At 39.3% G+C, this 23,331-nt stretch overlaps 1 protein-coding gene across 1 annotated transcript in view; it reads right to left on the bottom strand.

Moving 5' to 3' along the window:
* Nucleotides 1-23,331, bottom strand: part of C4H4orf50 (chromosome 4 C4orf50 homolog) — an 85,661-nt gene that overhangs the window by 25,283 nt on the left and 37,047 nt on the right. The window contains 1 exon segment of the mRNA XM_088163126.1: nucleotides 7,439-7,555. The gene's annotated coding sequence lies outside the window, so the exon portion shown is untranslated.

Below are 23,331 nucleotides of genomic sequence, written 5' to 3'. Positions count from 1 at the left end.
TGAAGTGCAATAGGAGCACAGAGAACAGAAAACTGGTATTAAGGACCAAGTAGACACACTGGACAAGTTTTAGGGCTTGATTTTGAAATAGCTTTAGTCTGATCTGATGAACTGAAAACCATCAGCATCTGGAAAGCATTTTGCAGTATAGAGTCACTTACAAGAAATTAGTTTTGCTTACTGCACTATTTTATCTATACTGCAGCAGAAGGAATGAGCAGAAGATTAATTTCAAAACTGTAAACTAAACACTCAGGCCAACACATGCAATCTGAGTGCAATTTAGAGATTAGAATGTGAGTCAAACACTTCTTATAAAAAAAAAGGAAGTAGTGTCCATCAGCACTCACAGAATTTTTTATTTCACTCAAGACAACTAGTTTTCTTCATTGTTAGCTTTCTCTTCTATTCACTACAGTATGGTATTTGCCAAGGCAGTTTTCCATTTTACCTGAGGTAGATCGAAAGATATATCTGTTAGAAAAGGTAGGGTGTTAAACTACATTAAAGATGTTCTAAAAATAATAAATCTCCATCTGTTGAATAAGCTATAGGATATAATCAGAGACTAAAGATTTTGTGTGAAAAATTTCAATTTAAGCTTCACATGCATTAATTAAAAATAAACCAGCAAACATGCTGAATCTATTGTATGGCAATAAACACATAAGAATCACTGCTTTGTCATTTATATGAATAAAATTATTTTGCCTTGACGAACATACAGCATAAGCAAGGAAGACACTCTCTCTTATTAGTCTGGATCAAGATTATTTCCTTTTACTTTTTCATATCTGTCATTAAGACTAATCCTTCCAGAAATTGTATAAAATCAGGATTTTCCAATTTTTATTTCAAAGGTAAAAAAAACATTTAAATAACAAATCAAACAAAGTCAAATGAGTACATCTGTGTTGTGTTTGTCAAGCTGAGTGACTGCATTTTTGTGGCAATGGACAGCACAGGCTCTGCCCACCCTTGGACATGTACTGTGCAGGGACACTTGATGTGGAAGGCATATCCTGGAGTAATAAATTGGCATATCTCCACCCTGGAGACACAATGGCAAAAAGGGAACATTATGAAGCATTTTCACACATAAACATTTGTCACTCTGATCTGGGTAAAAAAGTCACCAGAAGACCTAAGTACTTAGTACTACAATATCATATTTATAATTTTAAGATGAGTGACCTGCCACAGCTCCTGTGCTGAAGGGCTGGCTTGGTAGTTTGTCAAAAACATTTCCAAAACGGACCCAGTAAGAGCATTTAAACAACCACCATTTCTTAGTGAGGTCAGCCTGTGCATGCAGGGGCCCATAACAGCAGGAATTTATTATTTCCACTTGTTTTCTAGGATGTGTATAACACAGAAGTGCTCATGTCAGGGAAATCTCTGGGTAGCCAGCACGGGATAATGCCTCACCCAGCCAAACCCAAACTCAGCTGTCACACCTTGCAGAACAGGCATTCTTGGTGAGAAACTTTTCCTTCATGCAGTGCAGGAACTTGCCTTTTAAAGGCACTTAGATTATCATAGAAAGACATAATTAAAATATTTTCATCTGAGACCCTCTCTACCAGGCCAGCATTTTTCTCTGCTCTTCACCAAGACATAATGTCTGCCTCTTACCTTCTTCAGAAAGAGAAATTGTAATTTTCTTAATCAAGCTTCAGAAGATCCTCCAAACTTTGAACTCCCTGTATTTTTAACCCATAAGTCCTTACACACTAGTTTTATTAAATCCTCAAAGCAAACTTTGCCATAGCTGAGTACTCTTCCACTGTGTCCTTACTAACACTTTTTCACATTACAGTAAATAAAATCAGGTCCTAATCAGGTGATCTGAGGTTGCTCTTTATCTCCCAGCTACAGTAAACTCCTTCTCAATCTGTATCAAATCCAAATATCTCTGAGTTAACTAGGGCAGGAAGTTTGATTCTTAAAGCTGAAACAAAACACTCTCAGCTCTCACTTTCCTTAACAATTAATCCCAGCTCCTAGTCCATCTGCTGTCACTTGGAATTTGATTTTAATGAGGCACTGAAACTGTTCTACTCCAACACATGATATCTACTCAGGAATCACAAACAGATACTGTAGTTAAATAAAAAAGCATTAAACTACTTTGTACATTTCTGCTGAATAACCAATAAATGAATGTATTACTGACCCTTTACCGATTCTTTGGCATAAAAGTGTCTCTGTATTAGAATGTGCCTATATTAAAGAGGATTTTGCCACAAAGACAATAGCATGGACTCAGCACAGAGATGTTGTGGGGATAAACACTGGCATTACATTTCCCATGAAGAGCAAAAGTGCTGCCTTACAAGAGCTGGCAACAGGCTGGAGCTTTTCAGTGCAATTCTGAACTTCAAATCACGGGGCTGCTCTCCTACAACTGCACTGGACATTTGTCTTCTCAGACAGCAAGCCAGAACACCAGCAGTCTGAACACTGATTTGAAATGGACACAGAGAGACTGAGTTTTCTAAGACAACCTGGAAAGAGAAGAAATATTCATGGCAAAATAAATGAGTTTTGTACAGCCTTTTTAGCAATACCACTCAGTGCACAGATTTTTCTGATACAATGCTACACCAAGCTAGTAAATGAGTATTGATCACTTGCCTTGAAAGGAATTTTACTTGATTGCAGTACTTCGTGTGCTATGTAGTATATATGTAATATGTGGTATATGAAATGAGAAAGGAATAGCGCTGAGTTTTCTTTTAATCTATAACACAAGAGTGTCAGAACACTTGTGAGTAATGCAAGTTTTCTTAAATCTTTACCATTTAAAGACTTTATTATTTTCTTTAGAAATTTTTGAAATATATTTTTTGGCAAAGTACTTCACTGCACTATGCTTTGGCATTTGGACTTCTGCTAAAGACCTTACTAAAAGTCAATAAATTGTTTATAAATTAAATTAGTTATTTCATGCTAAAGATTTTATGGTTTCAAGTCTATGATCTCAATCTTTTAGGGAACTAAGTGTTAATGGCATTGAAAAAAGTTCTGTCTTTCCTGTGGGAAAGAAAACTATAATATCCTTGACATAAAAATGCTTGTATTTAACAGCCCCTGAGAGAATCTTACTCCCTTCACAGCACCTGCAAGGGAGCAATTAGTATCTGTGAGAATTTCACATGACACAGAAAGAAATGATCTTGCCTATTGTAATTTTTATTGGCAGCTCCTAGGTCACTGGTGTGGGGTGCTGGAGGAGACCCTTGCAGCAGAGATCAGAGGGACTGGGGGCAAAGGGACAAGATAAACCCATGGCAATAAAGTTTTCCCTATTTTTTCTCATACTTAAATCACCCATATATACAGCTGACAGAGAAAGGAATCAGTATCTGCAGTGAAAGAAGGTATGCTACTGAATTTCCTAAGACAGATGCAGGGTGTTTACATGAGAAACAAAGGATCAAATGAGCATTTTTAGATCACAGACTGAATCAAATAATTCTAGATGATTAAGACATCTGGGGAAAAGGCCACATAGGCAAAGCAACACAGATAATGACTTCACAGAATTTGTTTCAAATAATATTAAGAGTTAACTCTAGCTCAGAGAAATGAACCAAATTTTGCTGTACTTTGAGTAATAACTGCAAATGATGCTCTTAAAGAGCTGCTGTAACAGACTCAGAAGCTGCCTCAGCATTCAGAGCCCACAAAGCACAGAGAAGGCTGAGCAGGAGCAATGCTACCAAGGGCAAACCAACCAAGTCTCATCCCACTGCTTAGGATGAGTAACTGGATGTCTGCAGGGGCTCACTGGGGGGAGAACCACAAATCCCAGCAGAAGTTAATCTGAGCTTGAGAAGGCACATCACACACTGTGTGCTGGGAACCCACCTCAGTGTGCCAGGAGAGCCCCTGAGCAGCCAACCAGCTCAGAGACACTGATGAGCCCCCAGAGGAATTTCAGAAAAACAGACAGGAAAATTTATGTGCAATATCAAGTACTCTTGGCTTGTTTCACACCTTTTTTCCACAGCACAGTATTTGTGTTTATTTGTTTACATTCCTTCTTAGCATTAGAGGTGTTCAGGAAGCAGTTTACCCATCTCTATCAAATTATGCAGGTCAGTGGTTGCTCCAGATTAAATATTAATAGAATAAATAATGTCTTTCAGCAAAGACTTGGGTTACCTTAGTACTTCCTGAACTTATAGCAGACTTCCCAGTTCCTCATCTGGGTATAACCATGGAAGAAAACAAAAATAGTTAAAAAGGAGCTGTGAAAAGCACATGTTTATATTATTTAATACAGGATAGATAACTACCTTTGGTAGTCATTAAGTGGTAGCTGGTTATTAAAGGGTGATCTATGTTTCATAGCATTTACTTTATAATGATTTGATTAGATGGACTCAAGGGCAAGTAGATCTTCTGTCAGACTTGGAGACAAAGAACATAAAAGACTCTCTGACCCGAGCACAGCTGTGATATTCACATGGCTGACTAGGAATGGTCCTATTAAAGCTTTCTAATATCTGGTTGCAAGCTTATCCTCTGATTCATATCCACCAATTACTGCAGAAAGGCTACAAAGTAATATATATGTAAACAAAGACAATAATATATATGTAAAAATTGAAAAACCCAGGCTAAGTATATTAGGCCAAATCCTATAGCCATTCTTCTTCCCCTCCTCCTCACATATGTATTTGTAACTGACTTGCTTAAGCATCTTTAAATAATTAAAGATCTTTAGCATTCAGGCAACTCTCAGGCTAATTTCAAACAAAAGATAAACTTCCAGGCTTTCACAGGAAACTACTAGCTTGGTCTGCCTGTACCTGTGCTACAGAAAGCCACAGGAATCCCTCCAACTATACCCAGTGTTTACTGCTGGCACATATTCATGCCAGCTCCCCCCAGCTTGGGGCTGTGCAGATATATCCAAATTCTCTTTTAAGTTGGTGTGTATATCTTCAGCCCATACAGCTAATTTGGATCATTTGGATTTAATTTCAGCTTTGCATGGCAAAGTGCAACTTAATCACTAGGAAGCAGAGGATTTCAAAAGGACTCCTCAAAGAATCAGCTCTTAGTTGATTCTGAGCAAGGGCTTCAGCCACAAAACTGAAATTTCTGTTTGCAAAAACTTCTACTGAGTGCCACAGTATAAACACTGACCAAAAAAACTGGATACAAACGTATGGCAACCACGAGCAAAAAAATTCTTCAATTACTATCTTAGTCTGATGGAACACAAACAATTTAAACAGCCTAAAGATCTGTCCCTAAATCAGTGTGTCTTTACTGACATCTTAACCCACTAATTATGGTATGAATACCACATATTATTGTATAAATAATAAAGAAAATGGGACTGCTATTATCATTAATGAGGCAGGACCAAGGCCTTGATAAGAAGACAGAAACAACATCCCTTTGAAAGTTCCTAAGTCATTTCAGGTAACACTTGCATAAATCCAAATGACAGGATGACTAGGAATAGTGATGTTACACTCATGGGGACTGTGTTTGGAGTAATGGAAAGGGCAGAAAAGACACATATTTAAAATTAATGTGCACAGGAAGATGTTGAAGAATTGCAAAGAGTACATAATTTTAAACTAGAGATCATAGTAGCCAAACACCCTGTGTACCCTTGTACCCCTGTGTACCCTTAATATTACATCTATACCAAAATAGTATAAATAAGAGAATGTACTATATTTATATATTGATAATAGCATGCATTTTCAAGAATTAATCAGAAAGTTATTTTAATTTTCATAACAAAAAGAGAGTCAAGTGATCCTGACTAAGCACAGATGTGTTGGTTAAAATGAGTACATACCTAGACCCAAGTGAGCTGCAGCAACACTGTCTCCTGTCCAGCCAGTGGCCAGGAGCTGTGAAAAATGGTTAACAGCACTGCAGGTCTCCAGAGAGAGTGAAAAGGGGAAGGGACATAATGGGGCAGACAGAGGACACACTGAAAGAGAGGAAACTCTGATTTGTGAAAGGGGAAGATGGAGCAGCAGATAAGTACTTGGAATCTCAAAAGGAATCCAGAAGCACTATTCCTCCATGAATAGTGATCTAAGCATTCAGGCAGCCAGAGGATCAAAGTATAGACTGTGAACTCTCATTTTTGTAGAAAAGTATCTCTTTCAAGCCCATAAGCTTTCAGTAGCTAGATCAGTGCAAATTATTGTGTCTATTAATGAATACAGGACTCCTGCATGTCCCAGGTAATCAGTATGGCACCTTTCACAAGCACTTAATCTATTCAGAATCACAGAATTGTTTAGGTCAGAAAAGACCTTTAAGATCATGACGTTCAACTATTAACCCAGCACTGCCAAGTCCACCAGAAAACCATGCTCCTAGATGTCACATCTACACATCTTTAAAATACCTTCATATTTCACCACCTCCCTGAGCAGCATGTCCTTGACAACTGTTTCTGTGTAGAAAATTTTCCTAATATCCAAATTAAACCTCCTCTGGTGCAATTTTGAGGCCATTCCTCTCCTCCTGTCACTTGTTACCTGGGAGAAGAGGCTATCCCCTACCTGGCTACAAACCTCCTTTCAGGCAGTTGTAGAGAGTGATAAGGTCTCCTCAAGCTGCCTTTTTCCAGATTAGTTAATACATAAATCTATCTCCCATTAAAATTACATGTCAGATTTTAATACGTTTACTTGTATTGGGTAAAAATGTGTCAACTTTTCCTTCTTGGTGTAAAAGGATCCAATGTTTATTGCACTGCCCTTGGATTTAGACCAGATTTTGATACTCTGTTTTGCTACAGACTGTGTTTAACTTGGGACTTAATCCCTCTGTACCTCAGTAAAGGAAAAAGCTGCTGTATTTTAAGGGCATGGTGAAGTGTGCTAGGTTAAGACTATGTGGATCTCCAATGCAACCAAAGCAAGCATTACACAGCTCAGAGAGGCAGGTAAGTAACTGATACAAATTGGCTGACTCAGCAACACTGCACAACCCAAGTCCTGGCCAAGTCCAAGGGATGAGAACCAATGACAGCAAGAAACTCAGCCTTCTAAAGTGAAAAGAAAATATAAATAAGCATGGTATTTCAGCTAAAAATATAATAATTATATTAGAACCAATTTTAAATAGTTTATTTTAAAACGATTATGATGACATATATGCTAGCTTCTTTTTTTTATTTTCGTTAGGCAACAGAATAGATTATATGTCAGTGACCATTGTGCAAAAAATGACAGATGTGGGTTCATCACCAGAAATGGTTCTATTGACTTTATTGAGTGTTTCAAGATCAATGTGCTGTATGTGAAATTTAACACTCCTAAAAATTAGCATAGAGGGTTTTCTCTATCTAAATGAAACTAGAATAAAAGCATAAAATTTAAATAAAACTTATTATAACAATATTTGTTGAGATAAAACTTTAAATCATCATTTTTATTAAACCTACCTTGCATTCTGCATTGTAAGTTATTACAACATCCTAGCTCATCCTCATCTCTGAATTGAACATCAGGATGCCTCTCTCCACTGTTAAATAATACAGACTGAATGGCTAAACTCATCCCTGGAGAGAAAACAAAAATCATACAACAAGAAAAGTGTTTTCATTAGCTTTTTCAACCACTGACAGTGTAAAAGCAGGCACTGGAGCTTTTGTTGTAGTGAGGAAAGTCAATTTAACAGTGTCCCCAGTTCAGCACAACATTTCATCTGAGTTCCTACCATTAAGTCAATTGTTATCCCCGTGGCCAATACAGCATTCCAGTTACAATGCAGTTTCAGATAATGCTTCAAATGCTTTGGTTCAACAGGGACCCAGCTTTCTTGTATCAACCACTCCTGATCAACACTGTGATTTTTCCCTATTAATTCTATATTTTGGAGATTAGCAAAACGTTACTCATCTCAGTCACTATCTTCAGCATTAACTAGGCAGTCTAATAAAGTTTGCATTAAAATATGTGGTGGTACAAATACTTTAATAAAAGGGGAAGTTTATTTAACAGACAAAATAGTGAATGAAAAGCAGCAGGTGTAATAGAATAGGATGGAATAAAAAGACAGTATCTGAAATAAATAGCTGCTAAATTCACAAGGCAGGAAAGTGAGAAACACAACACCTCAAGCAGAAAAGGTTGACTGTTTTTCTTAATATTCAACAGTAGAACAAGTGAGAATTCGGGGTAGAAATGTGACTTAACGATGGGCTTTAAAAGTTCTATCAGAATGGGTAGCAACTGAAAAGGCAAGAGGAAGCCTGGAGACGTTAATTGTGAGTACACAGCTTAAAAGGGTTGACAAGAAAAGACTCTCATCCTGTTTTTCCTATTTACTTTGCCCTGGACTGTAATAACCTAACCCAATATGCAAAACTGAGGATTTCCAGAGTGCAAAATACTTTGGAGCTGTACAGGACACAGAACATGAGAAATGTCAAGTATATCAAATGGCAGTACTTAACAGAAATAAATAAAATAAAAAATTAGTAAGCGACCATTTACAATAAAGACTGAAATTTTGGAGGAGAGAGGTTTTAGGACTTTTCAAAACTGTTTACCCTATGTATGACACAAAACGGCTTTGGAAATTTGATTCCAAAAGCTAAAAGAAAACTAAGATGTTGTTTGCTAGATAGATTCTTGTGCAAACTTTACACTCTAAAGTGAAGACTGATTCTTGGGTAAGACTACACCTAAGTGGAGAGGGAAACCAGGAATGACAAGATACAGGATGCACTGACTGGTAAGTTCATAACAAAGTGGTTCTTAACATGCAACTAAGTGGTGGGACTCCTTTCCACGGAATACTGCTAAGAGAAAAAGTTTATATGGGTTCAAGAGAGCCTTGACAACTTAAAATCCATCAAGCTTCACTGAATGAATAGAAACCAACTCTGCTTCAGGAAGTCCTTGAGCAAAAAATGATGAAAAGTCTGGAGAGAACCAGTCTGCCCCTGTCTCTTCCCAAAGGTATCTTTCAGCTGCAAGCTCATTTTCTATGGATCTTCCTTTTCTGACAATAAGCATATTTCTATCCCATTCACAAACAAGTTTCCTTTCTCTAAGCATAAGAAACAACACAACAATCTGACTATTTGACTTCACTAGTTGTGTTCTAATATATGCCTGCAAAATACATGAGGAGGTGTAAAGTAAAAATGAAGCCAATTTTTAGGAAATCATGCCTTACAGTAATTTGAATGCTGTAACTTATTTGCTCACAGGATGTCCACACCAGAGTGTCAGCATATGTGGGGTACCACACAGGCACAACATGCACAAGCCCTGTCCTGCCAAGACTCAGCAGCAGCAAAACCACTTTTGGCAGCAGTAGCAACTGTCGTCTCATAGCTAAAAGATCTGGAAAAGGGCTAAAATAAATTTTGAATGATGCTGCCCACTTTAAGAACTCATTAAGGACAGAGATATTAGTTAGATCCAAATGTCACACATCACCAGTTCTGAAAAAGCCCTGATCTGTTTGGATAAAATCTTGGAATGCACAGAGAGCTCTAACTGCTCTGGCAAAAGAAGGAAATTCTGCAGGCTGTTTAACTTGTGTTAGCTAACCAGACACTACTTCTGTCTCATTTAAAGATACTTTCAGAAGAAGAAAAAAAGAAAATCCACAACTGCAACTAAGTGACATGGAAGTAACCAACATCAGCCCCCTCTATGGGAAACCAGGTATTGCATTCGTCTCAGATATCTTGTGACAAGGCTCTCAGCTGAAAACACGTTGTCATAGGGTTTCTGCAGCAGCCAGGTGACCAAGCAAAATGAATGGGAATTCCAGCCTAGACATCTGTTTCTTCTTTCTGACCCACTCCCTCCCTCCCTCCCCAAGAAGTCCTCCAGCACCTGGGCTCAGCAGGCACACATGCTTTCCCACCTGAAGATTTCTAACTCTGGCTGTTTGCTGTGGAGGGACAAACGCCTCCAGCACGGTGAGACTGAACTTCATATGAAAAAGTTTAAATTGGCTCTCTCAGCCATGAACTCTTGACACTCTGGGGAACAGAAGGAGGCTCCACTCTTCCTCCTTTTCTCCCCATTTTGAAGAATAGCCTAATGCATTACATGACATCTTCTTCAAATGCATCTCTAAGAAATCTAATAAAAATTAGTTTTCTCCCTTCTAATTACTTCTAATTACTACACGACCAACATGTGCACAAGACAATCCAGAACTAGGGTTCACCCTGAATATTATTTCACCTATTTTGCCAAAATGGCTTCATGCAAACACCAGCATGGAGAAAAACAAGCAATTACAGTACTTTTACTTTTTTCTGATATAGGTCATTTAGCAGTATATAAAGCCTTCCACTCCTGAAGGCAGCTGTTCATGTCCTCACCACAAATCATAATGTTTTTGGCTTAAACTATGATTTACTGAAGAATTAAATGTGTACTAAGGAATTAAGTATATATATGATTTATAAAACATAATAATCAGAATTGAGAAACAAGGATTCACATGTAAATTCTGTCCTCCCTAACACACATGTGCCTGCTTTTCTCTTAGTGCTTCTGCCTCCACACAGCTAAATCTCTCTCTCCACCAGCCTCTGCTTCTGTTCCTGGATAGATTCTTGTTTCCATCATTTCTCCTCTTAAATCTTTTTCCTCTCCCTTCTCACTTCCTTTAAAATGAATATCAAAGAAGCTTCTACCTAACTCAGCCCACTAGCCTTAAATCCTTCATAATTTCACTGTGGCTTGTGCACTATATGAATAATGAAACTCCCTGTCACCAGAAACCAACACTCATTTTCATCACCTTCTGTCACAGGACAATTATGAGCACTCTTGAAGGAGACACAGTCAAGCCAGCACGGAATCCTTTTTTTCCAGCTAAATCCTTTGTTTCCAACCACAAGAACTTTCAAAACTTCTCAGCAGAGAGATGATCTGTATCACCTTAGTGGGAAAGCCTTGTATTTGGGGCACTGGTGGGTGAGGCCAGGCAGGGTCCCCCTTCCCACATCAGATGCAGACTGTGAAAAAGACAAGTGCCTTCCTACCAGCTGCCTGTGACATGGCTCTGTTCAATGGTGCAGATTGTTAAAGGTCAGAACATGGAAAAAAATCACCTTTTCTGTAATTTAAGAATTGTCTTTTGGATTGCACATCCCAAACATGAGTGTCATGGCCTGGACTCACTTCAAGTCCACCATATAAGAGGCAGAGCTTGCTCTCTGTCAGGTTACCAACAAGTAGACTGGAAAAGGGAAGTTAAAAAAAAAAAAAAAAAAAGCCTTGAAATCTAAAAGCCATAGCTGATCAATTAAATATGGGACTGACAAGGCTCTGAAATCCTCTGAGGACCAGACCCTCACTGAACTTTAACTGAATCAGGGTAAGCCTCTGTTGAAATTGGAGTGCAATCATCCTCAAACTTCTTTAGATCACAAGTACCTGCAAGCTGGAGGTCTCAATTTACAGCTGTTTGATAAATATGAAAATTAGTAAAAATTCCATGTGCAAAATGCTAAGGAGCAATTGCTGCTAAAATCACAGCTCTGGTACTGAATTAGTGCATTTGGAAGCCAGCTGTGCTCTTACAGATCTGATTACAGGTGGCAATTTTGCTGACAGTGGCATATGATTATCAGTGGCAGCAAAAAAGGCTGTTTTAACTCTGAACTGTTCTGTGGATGAATTTGCAATCAAGCTGCCTGGGCACAGCTACCACAGCAGACCAAAAAAGAGAATAAACAATATCCATGGCCTACCAATTAGAAGAGGATGAAGGAGGTGTGGCCCTAAAATACCAGGCACTTTTCCTAAGTTTTGCACCTTTCCTCAGCTCCAAGCATATCCCATTTCTGCTGGATTCCACCACATGGGTTTGGCAAAGGAAAAAAAATTACACATTTGTTTTTCATGAAGAAAATAGGGTTTTTCTCTTAAACTACAACTGTTCCTTCCTGCTTTTATGTGCAGGGATATTGGAAAGAGATTTCTACACTTTTCCAAAGGTTTTAGACACAAGCACTTCCAAAACAAATTATGATGCAGAGAATAGAATCACTTTTCAAATAAAAATATTCCAAGAGAAAAGCATCAATGCCTATGTGCTTACTGCACTTGGGTACCTCATGACATTTTGGGAGGGCAGAATTCCTGCTGGAATGACTGTGCTCAACGAGGGGAGCAGGGTACAGACCTGTCTGCCTGCCCAGGGTGCCAAAGGGAAGCAGTTCTGATGTTTTGCCTCTGATACACAAGTCTTATCTAAAGCGAATAAAAAATTATACAAAGCACAAGATCCAGTATTCCCAGGACAGTGGCAAAACCACAGCATTAACCATTGTCACCTCATTTTACTAAGAAAACAATTTCTCTTTGGTTAGCCAAGATGACATTATGATTATAAAGCTCCCCTTAATGTTTAGAATACTTCACTGTTCCAGAGGGAGAATCCTGAGGTGGAACTTGCTTAATTTATGACACAGATTGCATGATTTGGAACCCACAATAGCCTGGGGTCATGCTTGCAGACTTCCATTCCTCCAGCATGGTCAAGCCCACAGGAACAATGATAATTCTGGTCTCATTACAGCTCACTTGCTTTCTGCTCCAACAAGCAAAGTTTCTTTTGGTTTAGTACATTAACTAGTAGCTATCTATACAGAATAATGAGAGTCTTTCCCCTCTCTTACTTATTTCTGAGGAAAAAAAAAACAAACAAGAATATTTGACCTACATCCCAACCCACCTAGGAATTAAGGCTTCTTAGAGGATCTAAAAAAAAAGAAAGATGAACAAAATGTTTGTAAATGTAATAATATATGTCCATATGGAAGGAAAAGCTAAACTGTCCTTTTCTGTGAAAGAAATGCAACAGATTGCCTAGAAATAGGCAGCTTCCATTCCCCTTACTGAGGGAAGCAAATGCCAGATGGAAATTATCAAATGGATCAAACAGCAATATTTTATTCCCAAATGATCTTTGTTCTCCTTACCACTCATTATACCAGCAAAACTGTTTTTCCTACAGCCCAAATATAGTAAAAGGAGTATTATTTATCACATGCTCGTTCAAAATACTCGGTATTGAAGGTTTCCCTGGTGAGATATTGATCTTGACACACAAAAAGGGTGAGAAGAAAAGCACCCTCCCTAATGAGAACATTCCTTTAAGATCTGTGGAATCTGTTAATTCCCATTAAGCCCACACTGTCCTGGCAGCAGTTGGATCTGCAGCCACTTCTTGATGCCCAGGGTGATGAATCCCCCTTCAGCAGCCCTTTCATTTGTCAGGTTTTAAAAAGGGGAATGCAACCAAGTCCCAGTGAAACCACACTGAGGTTCTGCAACTGACCAAAAGGTAAATACCTCAACTGTAAATTTGCATTGAATAAAACCTAAATTTAAAAATCACAAAGAATCCTCATCTCTGGCTCTAAGTGATTATCTAGGGCATGTATAATCAAATTCAATATTTTAGGGGGCATTTTCAAGGACATAAGAGGTATTCATTACCACCTAAAAGAAAGGCACTGAAATTTGAACTCCTAATTTTTTCTTATGACTTTGAAAAATTTCTGTAGCATTTTATGTGGTAAAAATCATATTTGTTTAAGCATGTCCTCCTATTTAGGATTATATATATGGATGATTACCCTGTTCTCTTATATAAACTCTAGCTATTTAATTATAATATGATCTTCTTTTAGCCTGAAAACTGACAGCAGCACAAGTACAATCTTATATGAGGACATAAAATGTTTAACAGCTGTGGCTGACTGACAGGATTAGATCAAGAGTATCTAATCTAAGTGGGCCATGTAACACTACCTTTTATTTCACATTAATCATTGAACACGAGTTCAACTGTGCCATAGCTTGATCAAGTGGGCCTATAAATTAGACAATAAATCAGAAGTTGATTTTTTAATGGTGTGGTCACTAATAGATAACATTGGGTTCAGGTGCAGCAATCTAAAAACCACAAAGGATCCCATAGCTCTGTGAGTACTGATAATCAAGCAGGACTTCAACAAGCAGTGTCAGATATTTTGTGCAACTCTGTGACCTGGTAATTAGTCCCAAAACAGTCATTCTGAAGTGGGAAGAAGCCCCCAATATTAAGCTTCCAGAGTATGCAGCTGAGACGTGCAAAACAATGTATTGCTACAACCTCTGTTGAACTGAAAGCTCAAAAGTAGTAATTCATGGTAAGTTGTATATCATGGCATTTCTAATAAAACTTACAGACAGGACAACCTCTTCTAAGGGAAAAGCTAGGCTGGAATAATAAAATATGAATGTTTTTACATTTTTAAAGGGTCAGATTTATCCACAACAGAAGTTATTACACCTACCATTAAATCAAAGTAAAGCTTTCTTTTCAGAATGGTTTATGAAAGATATGTCTTGACAATCACATTATTCTTTCCCTAGTATCCAGTTTGCCAGTGCAGAGAGCAGCATTCATTCTTAGCTGACATGTCATCTCCTATAGACTTGAAGGAGTCTGAGCAATTGCTTTTCATTTAGAAGCAGCAGAAACCATTTCCCTCCTGTACACTCTGCAAAGCTCCCAAGGAAGGATACCAACAAGGAATAGTTTTAATATCACCTTACTTAGGACACAGAAATTAAGAACAACATGAAAGAGGTCAGAAGCCCGCTAAAGGAAATACTTGTGCTTAGGTGATTTCCCAGGAGAACAGCAGGCTGCAGCCACTAATCCACGGCAGAAAACTCCCCACAGCTCAGGCTGAATCCATGTTTGAATGCACTGTTTCATAAGCTGCTGCCTTGTCCTCTGCATTGTCCCGCATTGTTCTGCATTGTCCTCTTTCACACTATTCAAGAGGAAGCATGCACAAATGGAGTGCACAGTTCACAGATAAAGAACAATGAATCTGGCTTATTATCCTGCAAAAGCTCCCGAGTATTAGCACTACATCTGGCATATGCTCAATGCCTCACTTGATAAATGCTGCCTCTGATCTCCTGGGGCCTTGGGAGAATCTGTCAGGTCAACAAGGCTTCAGGTATACATGCTCATTTTATTTCCTGTTTAATCTATTTATAAACTGGTACTTAAACATTTTACAGTGAATCCAGATTTTGTAGCCGTAAACTAAGACAAAATTATACAGTTAATTCAAGCTGTAAGTACAGAGAAAAAGTCCTCAGGCAGAACACGAAAAAAACCCCAAACCCAGATAGAACAACACAAAAGAGAAGCTCCCAAGTATTAATGTCCCTTTTCTCTTCTTCAAAAACTATTCTGGTGTTCAGAGCACCAGGACTTAGGAGGAAGACTGCAAGTCTTTCTCCTGCTAAGCTCAACCAGGTCACCACATACAAGCACCACCAGACCTCGGTCACTTCACTACTAAAGTACTTTGGGTGGGAATCATCTCCCCTTTTCCCTGCAGTGTAGACTTGACATCTGAGGTAGTTCCATTCCACTCATCTTGATTGTCAGTGAGTTGAAAAGGCACCTCTAGAGTGCAGATCATCTTGCCTATTTTAGACTTATATCGTTATATTATGATGAGATGAATCCTGTCCTGTAGATCAAGAGAGGATTTCTCTTCATGACTGCAGAGACACCAGGAGACGAACTCAGATTCATACATGTTCCAAGGAATCCCACCGCTTGGAGCATGACTTAAGCTTAGTTCCTAAACACATGGTAACCAGCTCTCTGCCAGGGAGGCAGACACCTGATAATCGCTGCTTGAAGGTCTGCAGTGTTGGCTGAGCTATAAGAAATAAAGAGCTTGATTCTGTAGCCTAATAAAGACATCTCGTCACCAGAGAAAAACCAGGAAATGTTGAATCAATTAGTCGTCCACATGAAAAAGTCAGTGCAAATGGCAGTCGCAGAGTCATCTCTAAAGGGGACAACAGGAATTGCTGTTCTGGGAAAGATGCAGATGTCAGATATAACAGAATCACAGAATTGCACAATATCTGGAGTTGGAAGGGACCCAACAGGATCATAAAAGTCCAACTCCTGTCCCTACATAGGACAGTTCCAAGAATCACACCACATACCTGAGAGCATTGTCCAAGCACTTGAATTCTGTCAGGCTTGGTGCTGTGACCACTTCCCTGGGGAGGCTGTTCCAGTGCCCAGTCACTCTGGGTGAAAAACATTTTGCTGATATCCAATCCCTGACACAACTTCAGACCATTCCCTTGGCTCCTGGCACTGTCACCCACAGCAGAGATCAGGGTCCCTGCCCCTCCTCCTCCCCTCACAGGGAAGCTGTAACTGCAGTGAGGTCTCCCCTCAGTCTCCTCCAGGCTGAACAGACCAAGTGACCTCAGCTGCTCCTCACACAGCTTCCCCTCAAGGCCCTTCACCATCTTTTAGCCCTTCTTTGGACACTAATAGCTTTATATCTTTCTTACATTGTGGTGCTCAAAGCTGCACACAGAATGTCACCTGATCTTGCTTTCACTGCTCATGCACCCTCCTTTTTCACCTTATCTCCAAAGGAAAATCCCTGCTCAGCCAAGTCAGCCTTCTGCCTCCTCTGCTTGACTTGAGACATTTAGGAATTGCCTGTTCCTGAGCCCTTAGGAGATGGTGCTTAAAAACTGACCAGCAGAGATGGACCCCAGCATCTGCAAAAGCTTTTTCTCAGGGGACCTCACTCACTAGTTCCCTGAGCAGTCTGAAATCAGCTCTCCTCATGTCCAGGGCTGAAGTTCTGCTGGCATTTTTCCTCCTGTTTAAAACCAGAGATTTAAAACTCAATCACTTAATGGCTGCTGTCTCCACTTTGCTCAACATCCTCTCTGCTAAGCAGCAAATCAAGGAGGGCATCCTTCTTAGTTGAGTTTCTTATGATTTAGAGGAGTCTCTTAGCTCCTCAAATAATAATTTATGAGTGTCATTGGCCTGGCTAGGCAGTCTATAGCAGAATCCCACGATTCACATTATTTGTCAGCAAGTAATGTTTTTTCTGGCTCTCCTGAGCACCATCACACAAGGTACTTTCTGTATCAGCCCGATTCAGTCCATGTAAAAGACCATGATTCTTGTCCACACTAGCAGCAGCTTTGTTTCTTAGGTGTCAAAATCCTGAAGAGAGCATTGCATTCAACATGCTCTCCAACACTCACTCAGGGCCAGCCACCTTCTGCCCACCACCAACTCTCCAGAATTACTGCACAGCTCCTTCTGTGGTCACCTGCTCTTCAGCAGGTTCATTGTGACCTAAATGGTTTCTGTTTATGCTCACCAGCCATAGGATACAGACAATATACTTCTGTCTTGAAAAAGGATGAGACATCAGACCATCTAGGAGCCATATAAAGTAGATTTATTATTTATTTCTGCCAAGCTCAGATACTTCAAATGAGCCTGTCTGCTCATTCATAAACAGGCATTTGCAAAAGATCTACCACCCACAAAAGGTCTCCAATTACCAGTTAATTCAGCAGCCACATCATATTGGTGACCATAACCAGCACAGAAAACGCACATAAAATTGTAAGGGTGGCAGGGATGAGCAGAGCCCAGTCCTTTGCAGAGTACCTACATTATGAAGTACACTTTCTCCTACAAATCAGCTCCTCTAAGAGACAAGAATTGCCTTGTGTCCTCAAGCAAAGCTCTCTGTGCAAACAGTCACAAATTATCAATACCTTTCAGCTAGGCAATCTCACCACAAGATTTTAAAGCCCATTTACCAGAAGGGACTGTCTGCAGCCAGCTGGAAATAGAGATGTGGCTGCTGAGAGACAGAGTCCCCAGCCCACAGATGGAAAGCAGTGAGGCAGCACTCAGCAGATGGTGGGGGCAAGGGACAGCCACGTCCTCCCTTTCTAGCAGCAGCTTTCAGTGAGGGTGAGAAAGAATCACTCACAATTTTCAGCCTTGGAGCCACATTATAAAAATCAGCAATGTGCTCCAGGTGCTTCCCCTTAAAGGAGTCTTTGCCAGCCAGCCATACGCTGACAAGTCACAGCACTTCAAATTCCAAACTGTCCAAATACAATTAATACAAGTCCAACCAAAACAAACTCCCAGCAATTCTTTACTGAAATTTCCCTTTGCTTCATGTTCTCACACAATAATCAAAAATACAGTGACTAGGCAGAACAGGTAGCATCTTAATTTCTGAGTAATCACTGATTAAATACCCCCAGTAACCCATGAAGAAAAGAAATCTCTCCATCTTTAGATATTTGACCTGGTTCACTAATGGCTTGAACACACAGTCTCAGTCCTGGGAAGCCAAGCTCACAGCTGCTCTGGATCACCAGGCTGAAACTGAGCTGCTCTTGCACCCTGCTGAACCTGACCCACCATCTGTAACAGGATCCTCCAGCTATTTTTCCTTTTTCTTTTTTCGCTCTTTTTCTAAAGACCTGCTTACTTCACAAGTAATAGCTCTTTCTCTCAAGAACTTCCCACACTACATTAAGATTTCCAAAGGCAGATAGTTTACATTACATTAAATATAACAGTGGTCACAGTTCAAGAGCCCTTTAACAAGGATGCAAGTCAGTCTGGCTCCCACCATGGGAGCCTGACGCTTTCCCTAGTGGTGCCTAACTCCCACTCAGAAAAGGCTCAATGGTTTATGCAGATAAAAGCAAAATTGTGATAACAATATTTCATGCAACCACTGATCTTTTTTCCCAACTTTTTCAGCATCAAAAGAGACAACAGGGAGCTAAACTGCTATATGACAAAGTGTGCACTACTGGCCTGGTCTCAGTGTCTTCTACATTTGGGTTGGTATGTGGGACACACAGGTGAGTGTCCTTCCCATGTAATCTAGGTCATTTGGGAAGGAGAAGACAGATTGGATTTTTAATCTGCAGTGTAGTCAAGGTACAACCCCAACTTCCACTGCGTAGTCTTAGTTCCCTCTTAATTTAAGGTTTAAATTCAGTTTTTAAAATAAGAATTAAAGAAATCAGTCTCTTCTCTTGTCTTTACTTGTATTTGCAAATCCTGAGAGAGAGGAAAAAACAAAGCACCAAGAAAAGAATGATCTGCAGAAAATCACTTTTCCCTATTATTTTAAACCATATTTATTTATGCCAAACTGCATGCAATTATACATATATATAGGTGTATATATATGCACATAAATATTTTATACACATTTATATGTAAATGAACACATTATTCTATGGTTCACCATTATCCTGACCGATAGGATGATCAGAACCAGATAGAGTGCAGACAGATTATATTCCTAGCTAAATGTAATAGGCCACTCTTTCTGAAATATCTGATTTTGTGTCCCAGTCTTTGTTGTTCTCCTTATTCCCAAGAACGAGGTATTGTGAGAAGGATGGACCTAAGTCAGTGCTACCAGGTGCCTGGCATGATGAGAATACATTTGTGCAAACAGATGTGTGAGGTTTTCTGGTTTAATCAGGCCTTAAGAGAAAGGTTTATACTTTAGAAATCTTTCATGCATTATCTGGTTTTAATTAGGGGCTTTAGTATCCATCAGCTTACAGGCTCAATGAAGAGGCTGTTACTAAGAAGGTACTAGATAGTACTTTTACAAATCAGAACTGAAACAAAAAAAAATATATATATACAAAAAAATATAATTTAAATATTTTAAAAAATATAAATATATATATATTTTTAGCAGCTAGAGCAAATCTAGTCATGGGCAACTTGAGTCTGTCCTGACTCCTACAAATATCAGTCCTGAGGATGAAGCTGAGTGACCACAGACTGAATGTAAGACCTGATTCCCAAATTTCCTATACGCATGAAAGCTTTTCATAGCACAAAGCAAGCAATACATGAGGAGTGGAAGGATTATTGAGCAACTCTTCTACAAATGTTTAATTTGCAGGACAACCTAGTATCCCGGTGTCTTTTACCTGAAAGACACTGAGTTTTGTCATCTTCCCTACTTTCCTGTGCCTTCCCAGCCTTCTCCAGCACATCATTCCTCAAAGAGGAAAGAAAAACATGTTCCTTCCATTGATTCTGATCAAACCATTTCTGTTGTAGACATTCCTAAAGTGTAATGGGCAACTTTACCTTTTAAACTTGCATGATGAATTCTTTCTAGTTAAGTGTGACTGCATGCACAGCTGAGTATAAACAAAATACAGTGCAACTTACCATTAAAAAAATTACTATGAATGCTATTTTCATGAAAAATAAGAGAAGTAGTCTAATGCAGGAACTGGACTGACTAAAGAGAAATCTTTTATAATATGCGTGATCTGTCATTCTAGGTGTTTTTTGCATTTGAACATAAAAACTGGCATTACATTCCCTGTTTATTTCTCTTACCAGTGAAGAGCAAAACAGGTAAAGCACAACTGCAAGAGGATTATTAGTGTTCTTTAATTTCAGGAAAATGCTCATTCAGTGTTGGAAGAAAGTGATAGATTTTTTTTCACCTTTTGTAGGAGAAAGTCTATTCTTCCAGTGCTTTTTGATCTTCGGATTCCAATTCCTTCCCCACAGTGGTTACAGACTACTCTACAGTGCATTTTTAGTCTCAGATACACTGTGAGGTTCCTTTGTAAGTTTATCTCTCACACAGCCTTTAGAAAGCACCATGCACTATTTCAGATTACTGCTTCCATGTAATTCTGTTTCTGAGTAATACTTCTGTTGAAATCAGAGACAAAAAATATAACTTTTCTGCTAAAAAGAGATCTTTTGATTTCAGTATTAGGTAGCTCAAATCTAGAAGAAAGAACTGGGCAAATATTACTTGTATATCGTTTGATACTAACTATTGATCCTAGAAAATAGTTTCCTCTGCTGTTTCAAACAATATATTTGGGAGTGGAAGAGTCTGAATAGGGAGCAAGCTCAGTGAGCATCAGTCAGTAGGCAGCATGCTGCCATCCAGCTTCCTTCCAGGAATCCTCATCATCCAGTCAAGTACAGAAAACTCCATTTGACTCATGCAGGTCCTTGGATGGCAAACAGCAGACGACAGGTGACCCAACACAGGCCAATTCAGATGTGCTCTGCAGGCACATTGTTACTGATCCCCCTCAATATACAAAAACCCAGCAAATAGTTTACAGAGTAGGGACCAAAATTAATTATACAGGATAACTCACTGAGCAAGCTGAAACTCCCACAGGACCTCAACTCAGCAGGACACCAATATAGGAACCATCTGGTCTGACACTGTACATTCTGGGTCAGGTTCCTGTAAATAATCATGTTTAAAGAATTTGAAGGGCCTTGCTTGATGGTGCAATGTACCCTCTCATCTTCTCGTAAATCACTAGTGCATAATTATTTGGCATGATCTTACTATCACTTCTCCTTTGTTCATTCAGTAGTGTGTAAACTGAAGTAAGACAGAGGTTTAAAAGAGAAAACCTTTAGCTGACTCACCTTTTCCAGTGCTGCTGCATGCAGCTCTCCAAACTGATGGCTGCTAATTTATTCACATTCCTCCACTGTAGTGTCCAAATGATCACAATTTTTATTAACAGGAATGAAAAGTAACTGAAACAGCTGGCCAAATGATAACTGTGGTATCTGCACATCTTTAAACAATGCTTTGTAGTAGAAGAACGGATGTCTTAAAAAATTAAAACCACAAGAGGCTACAGGATTTTAACTGAAATCTGTGACTTGTGAAGCAAAGCAACAAAGTGCTAGCACAGAATCCATTTCCTGGATAAATTGCTTGAGTCCATTTTGAATTATAGTGCTTCAATGCAGGTAATATCCTTGTAAATGTCTGTTCTTCCATCTACATCTCTGTGTCTGCAGCCCTTGTTCAGGGAATTATTAGTTCCAGTAGGAGGAAGAATGGGGCCAAATAACCTAATTAGCTTAAAATGATGCCTGAACACTTAAAATAAACCACACTTATCTGTGATAGAAAGGGACTGGACTGACAAAGGCTTAATTTCATGGAAAGTAACTACAGCCCCAAACACAAAGTAGATCGCTTCACTAGGATAACAAAGACTTATTATTGTATTATCACAGAGTATTATTATAAATACCCTTATTATTAGCACACTTCATGCATCATGATCTGACCTCAGATTGAACTGGCAGGTCCTTTATTTTACTGTCAGCAAGATAAAGCTCCAAAAAGTTCTCACAATGGCTAATTCTAAAAGCATTGTTTTATCAATATAACAGTTACATATTAATATTTGCAAGTTGTTTTGCATATCGAAATATCTTAATTCTTGACAAGGCATCTGATGCCTGGGTAGCAGGTATATCTGTCTTCAGAAGTTCTGGCCAGGCATCAGGAAGAAGAGAAAGACACGTAAAAGCAAAAGCCCACATTCTGAAATCTCACTGGTGCCTCCTGCTTAGGCAGCACTCAAAAACATCACTTCCAGGGGCTGTTTCCCTTGGCAACTGGTGTGTGCTTCCTAAAGATATGTTGGATGAAGAGCAATTCAGTTACTGCTGCAAGCAACTGCACTGCTACCTTACTGAGCAACTGAAGGCAGGTTTCCACAATGGAGTGTGAGTGTGTGCATTAATATTTCATCAAAACCAGGCATTTTATTTCTGGCTTCCAAAAAACAAGCAGTACCATACTATGAACCAACTGGGGTAATCATGGAGACAGAGGAAAAGCACAGCAACTGTGACATGCATTACTGTGTGTGAATGCCCTTTTCTAATAAAACTGATGAAAAATACAGGACAATGATAAAGATGTATGAATAATGGATGTTTTCCAAATGTATTAACTCTGGTGAGAACACAATATAAATCAGTATTTTGTAGAATTTACAACCACGCTCAGTTAAACTTCCCAGAGCCAACCAGCATTAGTGCACTCATGCACCTGCAGAGACACACTATGCCCTCCTCCTCTTCATAGCCAGCATCCACCCAAGGCTCCTGCAGCCCAGACCACAACTATTTCTGAGCCAGACTGTGAGGAAGCTGGTGGTGTCAGCAGAGGTGGCCTGGCACTCCACACACTTCTCCCAGTGGCAGGGGTTTGGCAGCACAGGGTGCAGTCTGCATCATCCATGCTGTGAACTCAGAGATGTTTCTCTACCCAGAAACAGCCCCCTAAAGAAAGTGGCTATGGACATGTCCAGTTAAGCTACTCAAGCTAAGCTGCAATTTGTACTCAAGCAAATCAACAATTGAAGGATGCAATTTTACAGATATTAGCCCTTACAGCAATACACTGAATGTCCTGCTGTAGTTGGGCCTATTAAAAAAGAGGATAATTTAAAAAAAAAAAATCCCAAGAGTAAAGAAACACAGCAAAATTACCCTCTAATTTTTGTAAAATTAATTTCTAGGGAGTCTATGACACTACATTTCCTGAAATCCCAAAGGAAACAGTCACACAAGGGAGGAGAACTCGCCACTGCACACTGAAGAAACAGGCATAAAAGCAAAAGT

The sequence above is a fragment of the Sturnus vulgaris genome, chromosome 4, assembly GCF_052056855.1.
Source record: "Sturnus vulgaris isolate bStuVul1 chromosome 4, bStuVul1.hap1, whole genome shotgun sequence".
Lineage (NCBI taxonomy): Eukaryota > Metazoa > Chordata > Aves > Passeriformes > Sturnidae > Sturnus > Sturnus vulgaris.
The sequence above is the reverse complement of the archived record's forward strand: the minus strand, read 5'-3'. Positions and strand labels throughout refer to the sequence as shown.